Source organism: Schistocerca nitens, chromosome 1 (assembly GCF_023898315.1).
Source record: "Schistocerca nitens isolate TAMUIC-IGC-003100 chromosome 1, iqSchNite1.1, whole genome shotgun sequence".
NCBI classification, from domain to species: domain Eukaryota; kingdom Metazoa; phylum Arthropoda; class Insecta; order Orthoptera; family Acrididae; genus Schistocerca; species Schistocerca nitens.
In genome coordinates this window covers 554,582,739-554,602,345 of record NC_064614.1, presented here as the reverse complement: position 1 = coordinate 554,602,345, position 19,607 = coordinate 554,582,739, and the positions used below count along the sequence as shown (strand labels likewise).

Genomic DNA, 19,607 nt, shown 5'->3' with positions numbered 1-19,607 from the left:
CCCTCGGGCATGGGTGTGTGTGTAGTTCTTAGCATACGTTAGATTAAGTTAGTTTAAGTAGTGTGTAAGTCTAGGGACCGATGACCTCTGCAGTTTGGTCCCTTAAGAACTCACAAACATTTGAACATTTTCCTTTGTTACTCAATCCTCCACGCAGAGCTGCGGAGTTTGAAATAGGCCCGTCGGTTCATCAGAAACTGTATATGGTGAAGTCTCTCTCCGTTTCAGACCTAATTCTAGTAACTCTAGGTCACTGCAGTAGGGCCTACCAGCTTACCCTTGGGCAAAGCACCATCATATTTCTGGTGTTAAGGGAGTCAGCTTGCGAGACATGTGACTGGAGAAAAGACACACCCAAGATATTTGGCAGTTTTAGCGAACTCCAGCAACCGAACGGAACAGCTGATTCAACTCAGGAGAAATTTATTTACATAGATGAACTGACGACAGTTTCATATCAAGAATAACGGGCGTGTTTGCGGCCTGTAACATACAGAACTAGCCATTCTGTACCATAGGTTTCTACCTGTCTCCGCATTCTCTGCAAAATATTTGAATGGCGAAATAATGGCCCGTGAAGTGTTCCCACAGCGAAATCGAATGCCGTGCAGAGTTTTAGAAAAAGAGGACGTGCCGGGAGCTTGGCCGAAACCTTCGAGTGTGAAGACTGTTTTACGAAGGAGCTAAAATGTTAAGAATACTAAGACTTTTAGTAGGAAGAAAAATATTTGCTCACGTGGTAACTGGTGGGTTGGCTTAGCTTGATTAGTGAAAGCTTTTCGGAGACTGAGTCTCACAAACTTGAGCTCCGCCTCCTTCTCCTCCTTCGAACCTAAACGAATCGTTAACACAAGCCTTGCATAGCGTTTTCCAAAATTTCTGTCCAGTACAGAAAAACTGATGATTTTAGTTTTACATTGGCCAGATAGTGAACGAAACTTTCCAATATGACTCTTTGAATCTCCGTAGCGTAGCGGTAGCGTTACTACTTGCCACGCAGGGGCGAAGGGGGCCCGGGTTCGATTCCCGGCAGGGGACTGGGTGTTGTGTGTTCTTCATCATCATTGACTCGCAAGTCGCCGATGTGGCGTCACCTAAAAAGGACTTGCAATACGGCGGCCGAACTTCCCCGAATGGAGCCTCCCGGCCAACAATGCCATACCATCATTTTCATTCCATTTCCAGTGCTCACTAGACATTCAGATTAAAATGCTTGAGGCCTAATTTTTCCACATCTGCAGTCAACCAGTCTTATCTGTTAAACAACTGTGTTCTTCAAGGGTGAGGCATAGTCGCGAATAAAGTCTGTCATCTGGGAAGTGCAGAATGGGCTTTTTGCAATTCCACTCAATTGTGTGATGTGGTCAGTGTATCGATTTGTGTCTGACCAGGAATCTGTCAGGAATAGGGAAACCGTAGACAATTACTGTGTAAGACATTAAGATGTAAAGGACAGTCAAATGAAACCGAAACAGATGGAAAAAAGTAAGTGAGATGTTTATTATTTCAAAAGCAATTCCCATAACTGTTAATACATTTAACCCACCGTGAGACAAGACGGCCAATGCCTTGATGGAAAAAAGTTTGCGGTGGCGTACGAAACCATGATGGTACCAAGGCGTGCTCCTCTTCGTCCGAAGCAAATTGACGGTCGCGTACATTTCTTCTGGGTTCCAAAAATACGGAAATCGCATGGTATGATGTCGGAACTGTATGGAAGATGTGTAAGAACTATCCGGCGAAACTTCTGCATCGCAGTCGAAACAACATCGGCAACATGTGGGCAACAGAGTGATGTCGTCCGGTCCGTCAACATTCCTAGGCATTTGTACTTGATAGCGCGCTTCAGCTGTTCCAAAGTGTCCACGTACCGCTGTGCGTTAATTGTGTCACCGAGTTCCAGAAAGTCAGTGAGCGGCGTGGCGTTTCAGTAAGTGAAAAATGTCATTATTACTTTCCCAGAGCTAGTGTGCCTGTTTTTTCGACTGCATTTCAGAAGTTTCACTAGGAAGCTCTTACAAGTCCTCCATACAGTCCCGATCTTTCCCCATGCGATTTCCGTAATTTTAGAGCCATGAAGAAAGATATTCGTAGCCGTCGATTTGTTTCGGAAGAAGAGGTCCATACCTGGGTACAACCGTGGTGCCACAGGCAGCGGCAGACGTTTTTCCCTCAAGGCATTGACCGTCTTGTCTCATAGTGAGGTAAATGTATTAACAGCTATAGTGACTGCTTTTGAAATTCGAAACAGTTTCAATCTGACTTCTCCTTATAAATATGGTAAATAATAAATTATAAAATAATAAAAATATACGGTTTTCACATATACGGGGTGTCCCATTTATTTCGACTGCCCCAAATATCTTTTTATCCAGAATCAAAATAAAGAAACACCATAACTGCCTTTCTTGTAGCTGTGTTCGTTACCAAAATATGAACAGCAGTGCGTATTTTTTAAAATATCAACACAATTATTATTTGATAATCCATTTCCTCTTCTTAGGAACTGTTAAAAAAACGTATCACAAATGTACCATTCACATAAATACGCCGTTATTAAGGACGTAACAGAAAACTGACTTTGATTCTCCTGTAAGAACACAAAGTGCTGTTACCAGGGGTAACGTAACTCGTCGAGCAGAAGACAAATACAAACGATCACTGAGTAAACGGTCTTCAGTTAATGGTTTGTGTGAGAGCTTAAAAAATTCTAGTCGTCTACGTTCTGAACACGTTTGACGGTTGACTGAATGACCGGCGTATATTTCCTCGTATTTTCATTTGTTTAATGTCATCACCAGTGATGATTTATTTTATCTCAGGTGCGTGGACTATGGCCGGCCGGAGTGGCCGAGTGGTTCTAGGCGCTACAGTCAGGAACCGCGCGACCGCTACGGTTGCAGGTTCGAATCCTGCCTCGGGCATGGATGTGTGTGATGTCCTTACATTAGTTAGGTTTAAGTAGTTCTAAGTTCTAGGGGACTGATGACCTCAGATGTTAAGTCCCATAGTGCTCAGAGCCATTTGAATCATTTTGCCTGGACTATGTACATGTAGAGCAGAGACAAAGTCAGTCTTGTCTCAAATGGCTCTGAGCACTATGCGACTTAACTTCTAAGATTATCAGTCGCCTAGAACTTAGAACTAATTAAACCTAACTAACCTAAGGACATCACACACACGCCTGAGGCAGGATTCGAACCTGCGACCATAGCGGTCACGCTGTTCCAGACTGAAGCGCCTAGAACCGCACGGCCACTCCGGCCGGCAAAGTCAGTTTTGTCTCACGTTTTCAGTAACGTCATGTTTATTTGAATGTTACACCCTGTACAACTCTTTGAGAGGGATGATTGCCGAGTAAAAAATATTAGCAGATGTCTAAAGAAGATATTTGAAAAAAGACGTTGCTGTTCATATTCCTGCAACGAACAATGTCATAAAAAGGTAATCATACTGATTATTCTCCTCTAGTAGTCAAACAACACTTTCTTGATAGGCTTATTTTGCTTCTGGGCAAAAAGTTCTGTGGTGTGGGTAAGATAAAAGGGACACCCTGTATGTCAGCCTTTATCTTAAAATGTGATGAAACATAGCTCACTAAAACAGAAGGAGTCTTATATTATCCTAATATGACTAATCGAGGTGACATCGATATAACATACAAACAATATTAGCTTATGTGACTCTTGAAATTTTTTCGGCGTAAAGAGTATTCTAGGAAGTTTTGGGATTGTATCCGGGTTATGTAGACTTCTTTTTACGACATTTCAGCTGACAAACATTCACCCAAGTCTTAGATGTGGAGGGCACGAAACTCGACAGAGGTCGTTCATGTAGTTTCTGCTTTTGCACGTGAGTCTCAGCGACAATTTTTGGTATAAACTGTGTGGATTAACAATCTGCAGTGTAAAATACCTGAAGGTGGCTGAATGGCTGTTTGGTGAAATACTGTGGCAAAAAGTTGACGTAATCTGGCTACAATCCCGAAACATCATGGAATAATATTTGCTTAGCATCATGGAGCATGGATGAATTCTTCTCGGGTTATCAGTCGAGTGGTGGTCTCGTTTTGTCGCAACGTTTCAATGTGTTTCGTACCCATCATCTTCTGGTGAAGTCTCACTTCGCCAGAAGATGATCCTGCCCGGATGCCTCATCCAGGCAGGATAAGGGTTTGGTTCAAATGGCTCTGAGCACTATGAGACTTAACATCTGAGGTCACTGAAACGTTGCGACAAGACGACGCCACCACTCGGCTGACAACCCGAGAAGTTTTCATCAAAGGCTGCAATCGCACATATCATGGAACATGTATAATACAGTGCAAACATGGCTACACTGCAGACAGAAACATAATACCACTACAACTGGACTGATGGTCTTTAGTGTACGGAATGATCGTTAGTTGGAATTGAAAGACCATTAGTTGAGTTGTCGCCTATCGGATACCTCTCTTCGTCCAGTTACGCTAAGAAATGACCGTGAAACATCATACACCTTTGCAGGGGAGAGTGAGGACGCGATAACTTGACTGCGGGCGTAATGTGTGCTGCCGGCTTCTCATTGGAGAGAACGCCTCATCCGGACAGGATAAGGGTTTGGTTCAAATGGCTCTGAGCGCTATGGAACTTAACATATGAGGTCTTCAGTCCCCTAGAGCTTAGAACTACTTAAATCTAACTAACCTAAGGACATCACACACATCCGTGCCCGAGGCAGGATTCGAAACTGCGACCGTAGCGTCTCGAACCGCTCGGTCACATCGGCCGGCCGATAAGAGTTTGAATCACCTTGGAAACTCCGTCGTGAGAGCGCTACATCGGCGCTTTATTCCTTCTTTACTTTTTCTCTCAGCGCTAGTTCCAATTTTTCCAATATGTTAGGGTGTTTTACTAAGGTGAAGAGCACAACTGCGAGATATAGTGCTACAATGAAAGTAAGTTACATAATTATTACTACAGAATTCGAAGTTACAGTGTCTTTACGTATGCATCTATAGTCGTGTGCTCCCACCAGGTGACAGTGGAAACACAAAGTATGCTGAAATGTTCTGGAGCTAACACCACACCATGCTAAATGGGGCCCAGGGGAAATACGAACCCCGCGACGAACTTGGGACGTCACGCTAGTTGCCCAACATATATCGCTAACATTCCGCTACAACCGGAGCCAAGTGGGAAATCAGTATCTCAGTAGAAAAATATCCACTAAAGTCTTTACATGGTCATGTATACTCGAGAGCGTGGGTGTACAGAAACGCGCAGTTACGAAGTTTTAAAACTGGTCTGAAACAGTAACACGCTCCCCGCTGGAGATGACGGCTGCAACCCTCAAGACTTGCAGTGTCACGTACGCCTCTTGACCAGTATATCTCGCTGGCCGCGATGCTTAACTAGAGTTGCGAATGGTCCCATGACCTCGGAATATCAAAGCCAAGGACGTCCGTAAGAGGATCTGCGCGCCAAAGCTCCGCAGCGCCCGGATGGCAAACAAGATTAACGAAAGGTTCGCTTCGTTACCGGGAAGAAGCTGCTTGTAACTGCTTTCAGTCATTTCGTCCGCCATGTCGTTTGACGATGTCATTTTTATAGCTAGTTTTTGATCTGACGGATATGCCATCACCCATTTTTATGAACAGTATGTGAAACTACGCCAAAAACCGTTCTCCTAATTCGTGAGACTTTGAGAATTATGTTGCGTGAATCGTCTAATCTATTAACTATAAATATCTTCGAAATATCTGTAGATATGGAAATTTTTTTTAAGAAAATCTTTTATGTGTGATCAAAATACAATCGTTTCGGATACTATTGCAAGCAACTATCATCAGGGTGAAGCTGACTGCATTAGCAGCCGGAAATAGTGCCAGTTTTATTACACATATCGCAGTGACACATCAAGAACTTTTTCTTTTTTGAAATTGACTCCTGAAGTGGAAATCCACTTTATTATCAAGTCGGTGTTTATATCTAATGGAGATCTGTGATCTGAGGCTTTCTTGGCGAATGTGCTGTATCCAAGGTTCTTGGATACAAAACTATGATGTTTAACACATTTTGATTTTGTTAACGGACCACTTCCTTAAGGCTGCTTCACGTTGCGGAACAACAAGAAGTATGCTTATTATATTAATAGTGTTATCGTTTGAAATGATATTTGGCATCAAGTAACTTTGTGGTATTCTGGTAATGGGCTGTGCACGAAACGCGGCAATTAGGTTTTTATAATAAATGGATTCTTCTTCTCTAGCGACCTGAAGCACAGGGAGAGCTTAGTTAATCATGTAATGGTCGCACGACTCCCGGGAAACTTTGTGTTGCAAGTAACAGCACTCAAGAGCCCTCCTGGAAAAAAATTATACGACTATTTTTACAGCCCTTAGCGAATATTTTGATAAAAGAGACGTGGAGTGTGCAGAATCAGGATTACAATTATTGCCGGCGGGGGCAGGTCCCGATCGTTACCCTTTGTTTACGTGTGAAAGCAGATGACACGGCGATCTCGCATTCTTCGTCTTCACGTTTAGCAAATTCATTACCTCGTTTGCAAATGTTTCACAACAAACCATAAGGAGCGTCACTCTCTTGTTGCCATTTGTTAAAAGCTTCCGACTGCCATCAGAGAGGTACATGGGTCCATTTTGAGCTAGTACTGCTTCCGTAGCTCAGTATACACACATAAAAAAGAGTTACGTGGGTTGACCCATACCAGTCTGGGGACGATCGCTTGTCGGGAAGCTGGTTATCTCTCGAATCATTCCGGAATTATTTGTGGGCAACAGACTGAGTGACACGCCCTGTATTATCTAGCTGTCACTGTATAATGACGTGCTATTCTTGAAAGTGTCATTAGATTCTTAAACATTTTGTGACCAACTTGTGTCGGTGTTATTTTGGAAAAACAAAGCTACAGGAATCTGTTACAGCGTTCAAGCCTTGCGCGCCCGATGCGTGATAGTGACGTCATCGTGCTCAGCGCCGCCCATGCTACAGCGTCCAGACTTGTGGATTCGCATTAAGCGATGAGTACTCACGTTGCGAAGAGCGTCTGGTGCGGCGTCACCGCGGTGGTCGTGCCCTGGCCGCTGCTCGTGCTATGCTGGTGCCGCGGCGCCCGACCACACAGCACTGGAGACGCGGCTGGCAGCGTCGCCGCCGCCAGATGGCAGGCGAGCGCCTATCGATCGGCTCGCGCCTGCGCGGGGGTAGCGTCGCGGCGCCGGCGCCCACGTCACGCCGCCAACAGAGGACAGCAGCACGGCACAGCCGCGTGGCACCGCGCGCCTTGGGGTCAGCGCGCACGCCGGAATAACCGGTAACAATACTTGAAAAATACACTCGCAGAGGGCACAGTGCTTATGTAGGTCTGCAGACTCTAGTGGCGATTTGTCACTGAATTTAGTCATCTGGGTTCTTAGGCCGCCAACGACGTTTCCTCTACTGGGATTTTCTTCAGGATCTTATGGTGTCCTCTTTAGAGTAAGCACTGTCTAACATTCTGCGTGGAGTCTGTCTGTTCTAAGTCGTGTCTCCCTACCACTTTCGCGCAACAACGCTCTGAGCGTGTTTTTTAGGGAATTGACTGAACCTGGGACCTGTTGCTGGTAAGGAGACGCCACACTACAAATGACATGTAGAGTTCAGAAGAGTTCAGTGAGACTAGCGATGATATAATCAAATACTTAATGATTTCAGCGTCAGCTCCACTGCACTCCCTGTAAAACAATCTTAATACTAACTAAATTTAGTGGAAGGCGTTCAGGGCTTTCCTATTTTTAGTTAGCTGGTAAAATAACGTCGAAAAAGCAGTTAAGTTTACCATTGGAAATTTTATTCTACTCACAAAACATTGTTTATAAATTGCACTATTGATAAAAGGAAATGTTTTAATACAGGATGATAAAAACCAACTGCGTTCAACAAAAATGTGAACGAGTATTCCCTGAATGGGTTTCCAAGTTTTCCAAGTTCTATAATGGATCGAAGGATGACCTGTGCCATGTCACATCTATAATCTAGATTTAAATTAAGTTTCACAAAAGAGAAAACTATCAAAATGGTCTACAGTGAGCCTCAATTATCTTTAATTACTTATTTAACTTGTCGTAAATTACAGTGGATGATGTGGCTTCTCAATAATTATATAACAGAAAAATCATAGCGTTTCAGATTTTATCTTACGTAGAAAATGTGAATACCATGAGCTTTAATTGACGATCGACACTAGTATTACTCAAAAAGGGGGTGTAACAGATGAGACTTCTGCAGTTCTGAGTGAAGCTTTATGCGCTGACATGCGGCATCGCGTGCGTTCATTACTTTGTCGTTGGCTAGGCAGCGTCAGGGGGCGGCGGGCGGCGCAGCTCCACACCTCGCCGTCTCGGAAGCAACTCTCTCCTAACTTCTCCTTACTACAATTTACCGACGTTGGTTTAAGAAAAGCTATCTGGCTGTGTTTTCAACTGACCAATCAGGGTCTCAATGTTAACCTTAAGCTCCACCTAAAAAAATTCTGTATATCCAATGAGAAACATTATACTTTTCGTGGTGGGGCAATGTTTTTAACGTTCGCAACGTAACAGAGACGCGAAACAGTCTCATGCTAAAACTTGCAGCTGGTGTGGCCCTTTTAGTGTTATCGTAAGATCTATACTGTTCTGGAGGGCTCTATCTTTTAACATGGGCTTGGGGGTGGTCCTGGCGGTCAGCCGGAGATGTGGGTGTCCGTCCCTTATCGTAGGGCCTTCTACCTTAACACGGTTCTGCTCTCGGCTTCTGTTCACGTTTCTTCCCTCGGAACTGCGTCTTTTTCACGGTGGGAAGGTATGACATGCATTTAGGCGTTCTTGTGTTAGTCTGTGGTATTCCATTTGCTCACTCGTTGATCGTATTACTTTGGTTAATTTAATGTCAGGATTTATTCGGAGCTATGTGACATACTGCCGGATTTGCTTATCGTGTCAGGGTTTTCATGGAATGTGTTGGATTTGCCTGACACCTTACTACTGTCAGAGACCTTGTTTTTTTCTTCCCAAAAGGATGGGGCCCCTCCACGTCCACACCAACGTGGTGACCAAACCAAAAGTTATACTGTCACCTCCGTTAGTTAGTTTTTGAATCAAGAGTCACAGGATGCGGGCTGTGATGTTATCCATGCGTCTGGGTAAGATTACTCATTAACACGGTCCATCAGAAAGTGGACGAAAGCGATAGAAATGGTAGCGGTTGTAAGGGCAGAGGAAAAAAAGTGCCAAGGCAAGGGCCAAGGGAAAAAAACCTCTGCGACAGTAGGACGGGTAGTAAGGGCAGTAGTGGCTTGCTATCTGCGACAATGCATGCAAGGTGTGGTTATGTTAGTGCGAGGTATCGTGCGTCGTTACCTTTGTCGTTGCGGAAGCTCGTTGTGGGGCTTGCTGCAGTTGCGGCGTCCCTGTAACAGTTCAAGTTCGTCATACATTAGTGGGCGATCAGTCATAGATCGGCTCACAGACAGTGTAGGGGGTGTGTGTGGCTGGTTTGCGTGCTGTGTACAGTACGGTTTCCCTGAGGTTGCCTGTTTTTCGGCGGGTCGAGCATCTGGGGTTGCCAGTAGTAGGTGTGTTGCAGGGGCTCGCCAGTACTGTCGTGTTAGCGTGCTATGGATGTTTAGATGTTTAGTTCCTTGCTAATAGTGTCTTTGATCTATTATGTTTCCATCTATGGTTGTGGTCAGAGACCAGTGTCGCCTTCCCTTATATACGTGAGTTTTTCCGCGCCTTGCTGGAGAAGTAGGATTATTGGGCTGCCATTGGTGGGCTATCGTTACTGGGTAGTAAGAGAAGTTTTACTGCGCTAATGCCGAAATCGCTAAGACTCCTGTGGCTACCATTATTCGGCCAAAGTCATTCGTTAGAAAGTGGTTTTCTCGCACATACGCTGGAGAAGAGCTATTGGTTGAAATTCCCCTTTCTGCTATTGGTGGGCCCACGTAATTGACTAGAAGCGAAACGGGCAGAACATGAGAGGGGTAATGTTTACCCAGAGAACCATTATCCGCAGAGGTGGCTTCCACGGTGTTGTTTCTATTGCTCAACGGACATTGGATATTTGTGGTAAGGTCTTATGGGAGCAAGCTGCTGAGGTCATCGGTCCCTAAGCTTACGCACTACTTAACCTAACTTAAACTAACTTACGCTAAGGACAACACAAACAAACACACACACACACACACACACACACGCACACACACACACACACACACACACACACACACACACACACACACACACCCATGCCCGAGGGAGGACTCCAACCTCCACGCGCGGAGCCTCCCGGACCGTGACAAGATGCCCCAGACCGCGTCGCTACCCCGTGCGGCTATTGCTCACTTCCTTGATGGCGGGGAGCCCGGATGCCGGAGCATATAGCCGTCCTCTGTATTGGAGTTACAAGCGTTCTTAAAAATTTCAATCCCTTCTCCGACTTTCCTTCTATAAACGTTAGTTTCCTTAACCAGCAAACGAGCAAACGTACGTTATTGAAACCGATGTCGAGGCCACAGTTATCGTAATGTTCCACTGTCGCCGATTTCATACTTTGTTTCAGGAGCGTGTGGCGTTCGTGTTCCTTAATAGGTTCTTAAACAGTCTTTCTCCTTTCGCCTACATTCACTTTGCCACAGCCACACGTCATTTCATAGACGCCCGCAGCCGCAGTTTGAAGGTAATCATGTGAGGGAAAGTCTTTTACTTTGTTTTGTTTGAAGAAAGTGGTCTGAATACCATTTTTCCTTAGAATTCTGCTTACCTTGTGAATGACTCCGGAAACCATCGGTAATTTTAACAGAATGAGAAGGCGGTTCTCTGTCATTCCTATTACCATAATTAATATTTCGCTTAAAAGCTCTGTCTATAAACAAACTGCCATAGCCATTGGCCTTCATTGTTTTGTTTAAAAAATCCAGCTCCGATTCAAAGCTATGCCATTGCTGATACGGAAGGCACATTAGGACAAAGTTGAGGACTGCTTGCTTCTGGGCTGTATGATTGTGCGAAGTGGCATGTAAATACCAATTTGTATTAGTAGGCTTTGTATACAGTCTGTGTCCTAGAGAGTTGTGAGATCATCTATATACCTGCACATCTTGGAATGGGAGACAGTCTTCGCTATCAACCTATTGGGGTGAAAACCATTTAAGAAATTGTGGAACCCATGAAGCTCTTCGTCGCCCTATATAACAAATGTGTCATCCAAACACACAGTGGAGCCAGGAGAAGGGCTTCGAAGGAAGAATAGTTAACGGCTATTGCTCAAATTGTTCCACAAAAATCTTAGCTGCTCCTGGCGACGTGGATGACCGTCAGACAGTTGTTTGGCATTAGGACGGGAGAACTGCTCTTATTAATGTCGATGGCCCATCAGTGGTATCCTAACGTTTTTTATCCAATAGTCCCACTTTTGCAGCACAAGTGCAAGGCAACTTACCTTTATGAGAGAAGGTTATGTTGGTCTCTGACAGTCTCACTCTACAAGGGTCACAACAAGATCCTGAAGAACATACCAGCATATCGATTATTTGAAAAAAAAAAGTGACGTAGTCTAACAACCGAGAAGATTTTTACTTTAACAGTGTACTTGCTAACCCTAGACGCATACACTTCCAAGAAACTGTATTCGCCTTAATGTATTCTTTCTATCCAGTCACCCATCCTAATAACAGTAATTCCCTCATCTTCCATATTACCTTTTTTCCTTTATTGTTATTTCATTCCTCGCCCGATGTGGATGAGGGGTGGGCTATCAGCGGTACAAAATTCCGCTTTTCATTTAAGGGAATTAAAAAGTGTAACAAAAATGAGAAAAACTTTAGGACTGTTTTTCTGTTGTAAAATTAAAAATCAAAGGTCGGTAGCTAGGAAACGAAAATACATACACTGTAGGAACACATCACAGAATGATGAAATTCTTCTGAGGGGAAAAAAAACTACTGACGTACTGCACCATCACATAACATCTCAAGGACCTACACAGGGTGAGAAGTATTTCGGGAGGATGGAATATTTTATGTAGGGTTGAGAGGTGGTGGTCGAAAAGGTAGGGATCAGTTAGAAAGAAAAAGTATAATGATATGGCGGCATTTACGATCGGGGGTCCCCACGCGGGGAAGTTTGGCCGCCGAGTTGAAAGTCTTTTCATTTTACGCCATTTTGGGTGACGTGCGTATCGATGATGATGAAATGATGGTGAGCACAACATAACACCCAGTCTCCAAGCAAAGAAAACTCTCCTATGCTGCTGGAAATTGAACCTAGGCCCGCTGTATGGCAATCAGATGCGCTGACCACTCACGAGGGAAACACGACAAGTGCCATAGCCTGATTTTTCAGAAACTTCGCTCAATGGAATAGGGGTCAGAGTAAATAAGCACGTGTCTCGGCTTCTCTGCAGACACTCGACGGTTTCTGGAAATTATTATTGTTGTTTTTCATTTATGTATCTACGTCTGCAGAAGTTTACTACGCATATGTTTTTCATTGTTTATTGATATTATGTTGTCCTTATTTGTCTGCCTGCTGTGCGCCAGATCAATGAATTAAAAAAAATGACAAAATTATTTAAAAATATATTTGATGAAATTCATGTAATGTATCTTGGTTGACAATAATTTGCAAGGTTTTCGGAAAAGGGATCCATTATGGCCGACCTGAGTGGCCGTGCGGTTCTAGGCGCTACAGTCTGGAGCCGAGCGACCGCTACGGTCGCAGGTTCGAATCCTGCCTCGGGCATGGATGTGTGTGATGTCCTTAGGTTAGTTAGGTTTAAGTAGTTCTAAGTTCTAGGCGACTGATGACCTCAGAAGTTAAGTCGCATAGTGCTCAGAGTCATTTGAATCATTTTTGATCCATTATGCATGGTGTGCCGCGAAATTATTGCCACCATAAGAAATCTTTAGCAACGTTAACGATGTAATGACATCTTGGGTTGCCATTAGCTTCGTTCTTGTACGATATTTCGGTAACGTAGCTCATAACCTTCATATGGTGCGACCTGAGATTGCTCCTCGAATGGACCTGGTCCGTTATTCATGTCTGTGGCCTTCCATCGCCAATGGTGGTTGCAGGCGTTCCCTCTGCTGTCCGCGCCTGATCGCTGCGACCTGCAGGAGCGCTACCGTTCTGTTCTCTGTCGGCTGCGGTTCTGGGCGTTCCCTCTGCGGTCCGCGCCCGCCAGACCCGCTCCTGAGTGTTTCATCTTCAGCCTGGCGCGTTTGGAGTTCTGTCTGTGTTGCCAGGCGTTCTCCCTGCGTTCCTCTCCCGCTCACTGCGATCTTCTGGAGCGTCGCCGTTCCGTTTTCGGTCCGCTGCGGTTCTGGGTGTTCCCCCTGCGGTCCACACCCGTCGGACTCGCTCCCGGAAGTTCCATCTTCGGTCCAGAGAGCCTGGCACTCTGTCTGGGGGTCGTTTTCTATATCCACGCTTTCAGTTCTTCTATTCATGGAGTGCTACACCTGTCTCCGTTACTCGTTCAGCAATTCCAGAGCAGCATCCAAGGCTCTGCTTAGCTGGTACCCCATGTCGCAGTCCATGAGATTGTCAGTTACTTTTATATCTATTGATTCCCTTATATCACTGAGCTGTGTGTGGCACACGTTCATGGCGTTTGTTCTTTGGCATTTTGTCACATCGAGTGGCGTATTGATTCTTCCTTACTTACTGGTGTCAGGAAGTAGTTGGCTTGACTCCTTATCGATACTAGTACTGTCGTACTATGCTTGGTGTGACCACTAGTATTTCCGGGTGGTGGTGGTGTGTGTGGTAGTCAGTCGGTTGGGACAGAGCAGCGAGGAACTCTCTGTGGTGCGGGGCCAGGCTGGGACCACTGTTGGCATGCACGCACTGTCAGATAGTGAGGCACTAGCTGCGAGAGCGACGAAGTTCATTGCCTACCGAACCTGGACGCTCAAATTGAGTGATGAGTTAACCTGTTATGAAGCCTCAACTCTTGTGACATCTCTTCATTCATTTACGGGTTGTGGCTCCCTAGGACGTTCGGGCTATCAGCAACATATGAAGTGTTGGGGTTGGCGAAATCTAGCAGCCGTCTTCGTATATTGTGATTAATTATTAAACTGACTGTTACTTGCCAGTGAAGTGCACCAGCGGTATTTTCTGCCTTGTGGCTGTTAATGCCCCAGTTACCTGCCCTGGTCGTTAGTGTACTTTTCCAGCAGTGTGCTTTCCTCGTCATGTTGATGCTGTCTGGCACCGCGTGTAGTTCGACAGCCTTTTGTTTGGTTCATATTTGCTTAGAGTGGTTATTGTTCCCTTGGCCGTTTTTAAACGCCAATTTCTGATGATGTACTGCTGTTCATATCCTCCTCTTCGACCAATATATTCCATCGTTGTGCCTTTGGTCGGATGGAAGGGAATTGGTTAAATCGTCGGTCGGTCCTTCGGCCATCCCTGGTTTGGGTTGCCATCTGATTGTTTAACTTCAAGTCTTGGCTGCCTGTCTCACCTAGCCTTATGTTTGAGCTACCTTCTCAGGCTCACCCTTGGAACAATTCTGAGCCCCACTTGTTCTGTTTGTTTTAGATTGTGATTTTCATTTTAGTTTGAAGTATTGTGCGAGGCCTTTGGCCATGTGTTAATTCAGTTCTTTTTAAATTTTACGTAAAGGCCTTCAGCCATATTTAAATTAAAATTTGAAGATTGATTTTATTTTAAAAAAGAAAAAAAATTGTTCTTTGAAATTGGTTCTGTCTGAAATTGTTTGTAATTCAAGCCCAAAGCTGTCAGTAGTTCGATGTGTTATGTGTGGCCTTCAGCCAAGGATTTACGTGAACCCTTTTTTATGAGGTCTTCAGCCGTGTGTATTCTTTAAAGGAAAATTTTTTATAGGAGGGAAAGGGTTTATTTTAAACTGTTTGTCTGATTTGTTGTTCAGGCCTTCAGCTGTTGTTTCAAATCTGGTTTTGTCTTCCAGCCGTGCAATAAGTTAATATTTCTTTAATTAGGCTTTCGGCCATTCTGTTGTAAGTTTGAAAGGAAATTTCTTGGTTGGAAAAATTGTTTATTAATGTGTTTTAATTATAGTTGTCCTTCAGACGTGTAGTGTAGGCCTTCAGCCGCAAATTGTTTGCAATTGCATGTTTTTTTTCAAAGGAAAAAAAATTACCTTATATTTTTAATTGCTTTCGATTTCTAAGCCAGGCCTTTAGCCGTTCTTGTTTTTGGTGTGGTTTTGGGCCTTCAAGCCAGAAAGCATCTCAAGTTCTTTAACTAGGCCTCCAGCCATATTGTTCAGTTGTGATCTTTTAAAGCAATGTGCAAATGCGTGGTTCTTAGAAAATAAAGTTGTGTGTTTGATTGTGCAACTCACAGTAACTGTTTACGGCCCCGTCCACAATCATAACCTTATCCTGTGCGCTCTCTGAGTACCTAACAACCTGGTTTCAACCACTGTCCCAAAATCTAGGTGTCTGTGCTAGAATCTTGGTTTCTTCATAATTCATGGCATGCTCTAGCTCTACACAGTGTTCAGCAATGACTGATTTCGTCACCTGTCTTAATGGGGTGTGCCTTGCACCTGATATCCGCTGTTCTTGTCATCTGGCCAATGTAGGACATGACACATTGAGAAGGTATATTGTAAATGCCTGGTTTTCGTAACCCCAGATCATCTTTAACATTTCCCACCAGTCCCCCAATGTTGCTCTATGGGCCGAAGATACACTTGACGTTGTGTTTACGGATGATCCTACAGATTCTGGCAGAAATGGGATCAGTATAGGGCAGATATGCCATATTCTTTGCTTCATCTTGCTCTGTTTCTGGAACCTGTGGTGTAGTGACTAGTTGGAGTGCCATCTCAGTTTCTTTGGTAGTACATTCCTTTTTGCAAAACAGTGTTTTAAGATGCTCTATATCCGTTGGTAGACTCTTGGTATGACAGGATATGTGCTCTGTGGACCAATGTCTTAAGAAACCCATTCTTCTGCGCATGGTGGTGACAGCTGCTGGCCTGCAGATATAAATCAGTGTGTATGGGTTTTCGATCCACACTGTGGCCAATTGATTCACCTACTTTCCTTGTACCTAGTAATTCCAGGAACAGCAGCTGGATATTCTTCTCAAGTTCCATGGTGAACTTGATATTTGGGTGGCAGTAGTTAAGATGTTCAAGGAACTCATTGAGCCTGTCCTTCCCATGAGATCAGATGTCGTTCACATACGTAAAGATGCACGTGGGTTTATATCTGGCTGTCTCTAATGCCCTCTCCTCAAATCGCTGCATAAACATGTTGGCAACCACAGGAGACAGTGGGCTGCCCATAGCTACTCCTTCAGTTTGCTCGTAATATTGTTCCCATACAGGAATTTTGTGGATGTCAATGTATGTCTGAACAGGTACAACAGAGCACCGTCAAATTTTTCCGCAATCAATTCTAGTGAGTCTTTCAGTGGGTCCCTAGTGAACAGTGATACCACATTAAAAGTAACATGATGGCCAAATCTGGGATGCATAGTTCCAATAAGACTTCTGAGTTTGGATGTGGTGAACACATTTCCCCACATACGGAGACAACAGATCTTTCAAGTACTTGGCTGATGCATATGTAGGTGCCCCATATTACTGACAATTAGGTTTAGGGACACGCCTTCTTTGTGTATTTTAGGCGGTACTGGTGCTTTTGGCCAGATTTGTCAGGTGATCTTATCAGGCATCCCTATCTCCTTCAGTAGAGCCCAGGTCTTCTTGTCCACCTTGTCAGTGGGGTCACACTCCAAGGTTCTATATGCAGGGTCCCTCAGAAGTTGGCGTATTTTCTCATCATAATCCATCCGCTACAGCAGGGAGGAGCACTTTCACTCCACGTTCTCAGTTATTTGCTGGATGTATTCTAATCTCTGTCTTCCCCTATAGCTTCTACCCTCTACTGTTGCCTCTAGTACAATGGAATTTATTCCCTAATGCCTTAACACATATCCTAAAACAAATGGTTCAAATGGCTCTGAGCACTATGGGACTTAACATCTATGGTCATCAGTCCCCTAGAACTTAGAACCACCTAAACCTAACTAACCTAAGGACATCACACACAACACCCAGCCATCACGAGGCAGAGAAAATCCCTGACCCCGCCGGGAATCGAACCCGGGAACCCGGGCGTGGGTAGCGAGAACGCTACCGCACGACCACGAGATGCGGGCAACACATATCCTATCCATGGAAGTTATTCCCTCATGTCTTAACACACATTCTGTTATCCTGTTCCTTCTTCTTGTCAATGTTTGCATTATGTTCCGTTCTCCGCCGATTCGGCGGAGAACCTCCTATCTGATCAATCTACCTGATTTTCAACATCATTCTATAGCAGCACATCTCAAACGCCTCGATTCTCTTCTATTCCGCTTTTCCCACTGTTTATGATTCACTACCGTACAGTGCTGTGCTCTATAGGTAAATTCTCAAAAATATCTTCCTCAAATTAAAGCCGATGTTCAACACACTTATCTTGCCCAGGAATGCCCACTTTTCTTGTGCTACTCTGACTTTAATGTTCTCCTTGCTTCGTCCATCATGGGTTATTTAGCTTCCAGGAGAGGAAACTTCCCTAACTTCATCTTCTTCGTGAACACTAATGTTGATTAGGTGTTTTGCTATTCTCATTTGTGATACTCCTAATTACTTTTGTATTTTCCAGTTTACTCTCAATCCATACCTACCACTCATTAGATCGTTCATTCTGTTCAGCAGCTGCTGTACCATTTCTTCACTTTCACTGAGGAGAGCACTGTCATCAGCGAATCTTATCACTGCTATACTTTCACCCTGAACTTTAATCCCACTTGAGCAGAGCGCGGCTCGTGTTTGTGCCGTTTATTACTTCACATCTTGTCTTTGCGGTACTGCCGTCTGTTTCTTATTAGATTTACTGGCGTCCCTAAGTTGCTGGCTTTTCTGCCAGTGAGTGGCAGCAGCAGCAGCGCTCATCGATAAGAGCAGTGTCATGCTATCTTTGGAGCGACCGCTAGTATTTCCAGGTCATCGTGTTTTGGGAGATCAGTGGGGAGGGAGCAGTAGTGAGGTCCGGACATTCATGACTCTCCCAACCATTGCCGGCACACATGACTTCAGCGGGGACGACCTTGGTTGGTCGTTCGGTCGGTCGTTTCGTCGGATGACGTGTATTTGGTCGCCGACTGCTTTCGGGTTCCCCTTGTGTGTCGACTTGCGATTCCTCCTAGTTGTTCCACAGTGACTGGTTTTAGTATTGGTGGAGTTGTTTCTGGAAGTGTTTCATGGAACAATGTGTGGCTTGTGTGGTTTTGACTGAGCAGTTATTTAAATGTTGTCTGCATGCTGGGTTGCCGTCAGTCGGTTGGGACAGAGCAGTGAGGAAGTCTATGCGGTGCTAGGTCAGGCCGGGATCATTGGCGGCGTGCGCTCACGGTCGGATTGTGAGGCGCTAGCTGCGAGAGCGACCAAGCTCGTTGCCTACAAAAACCAGAACACTGAATTCGGGTGATCAGTTACCCCGTTATGAAACCTCAGCTGCTGAGACATCTCTTCATTCATTGCCGGTTGTTGCTTCCTGGGCCGTTCCGGCTAGCAGCAATGTATGGTCTGTTGGAGTTTGCAAAATTTTGCAGCTGTCTTCCTGTATGGTCTTTAACTATTAAATTAATTGTTACTTATCAGTGAAGCGCACCAGCGGTATTTTATGCCTTACGGCCGTTAACGCCCTAGTTACCTGCCCTTGCCATTAGCGTTGATTTCCGGCAGTGTGTTTTTCTCGCCATGTTGATGCTGTCCGGCATGGCGTGTAGATCGACAGCGTTTTAGTTGTTTGTTGATATTTTTGTCTTAAGAGTGGTTATTGTGTCTTGGCTGTCTTTAGTTGCCAATATTGAAGACCTACTGTGGCTGGTATCTTCATCCTCGGCTGATATTTTCCGTTGTCGTACCATTGGTTTGGCGGAAGACAATTGATTAGGTTGTTGTTCGGTCCTTCAGCCGTCCCTGGGTCTGGTTACCATCCAATTATTTAACCTTACTCTTGTCTGCCTGTCTCACCTCACCTTACATTAAAGCTACCTCCTTAGGCCGATCCGTGGAACATTTGTGAGCACCACTGTTCTGTTTGTTTTAGATTGTGATTTTCATTTTAGTCTGATGTACTGTGCAAGCTCCCCCACCCCTCCATGAACCATGGACATTGCCGTTGGTGGGGAGGCTTGCGTGCCTCAGCGATACTGATGGCCGTACCGTAGGTGCAACCACAGCGAAGGGGTATCTGTTGAGAGGCCAGAAAAACGTGTGGTTCCTGAAGAGGGGCAGCAGCCTTTTCAGTAGTTGCAGGGGCAACAGTCTGGATGATTGACTGATCTGGCCTTGCAACACTAACCAAAACGGCCTTGCTGTGCTGGTACTGCGAACGGCTGAAAGGAAGGGGAAACTACAGCCGTAATTTTTCCCGAGGGCATGCAGTTTTACTGTATGGTTAAATGGTGGTGGCGCACTCTTGGGTAAAATATTCCGGATGTAAAATAGCCCCCCATTCGGATCTCCGGGCGGGGACTACTCAAGAGGATGTCGTTATCAGGAGAAAGAAAACTGACGTTC

The 19,607-nt window shown here is 44.8% G+C and overlaps 1 protein-coding gene across 2 annotated transcripts in view; it reads right to left on the bottom strand.

Moving 5' to 3' along the window:
- LOC126254472 (follistatin-related protein 5-like) overlaps nucleotides 1-7,132 on the bottom strand; it is a 572,842-nt gene extending 565,710 nt beyond the window's left edge. For both annotated transcript variants that reach the window (XM_049955314.1, XM_049955315.1), the window contains exon 1: nucleotides 7,034-7,132. The gene's annotated coding sequence lies outside the window, so the exon portion shown is untranslated. The remainder of the gene's footprint in view (nucleotides 1-7,033) is intronic.
- Between the last annotated feature and the right edge of the window lie 12,475 nt (nucleotides 7,133-19,607).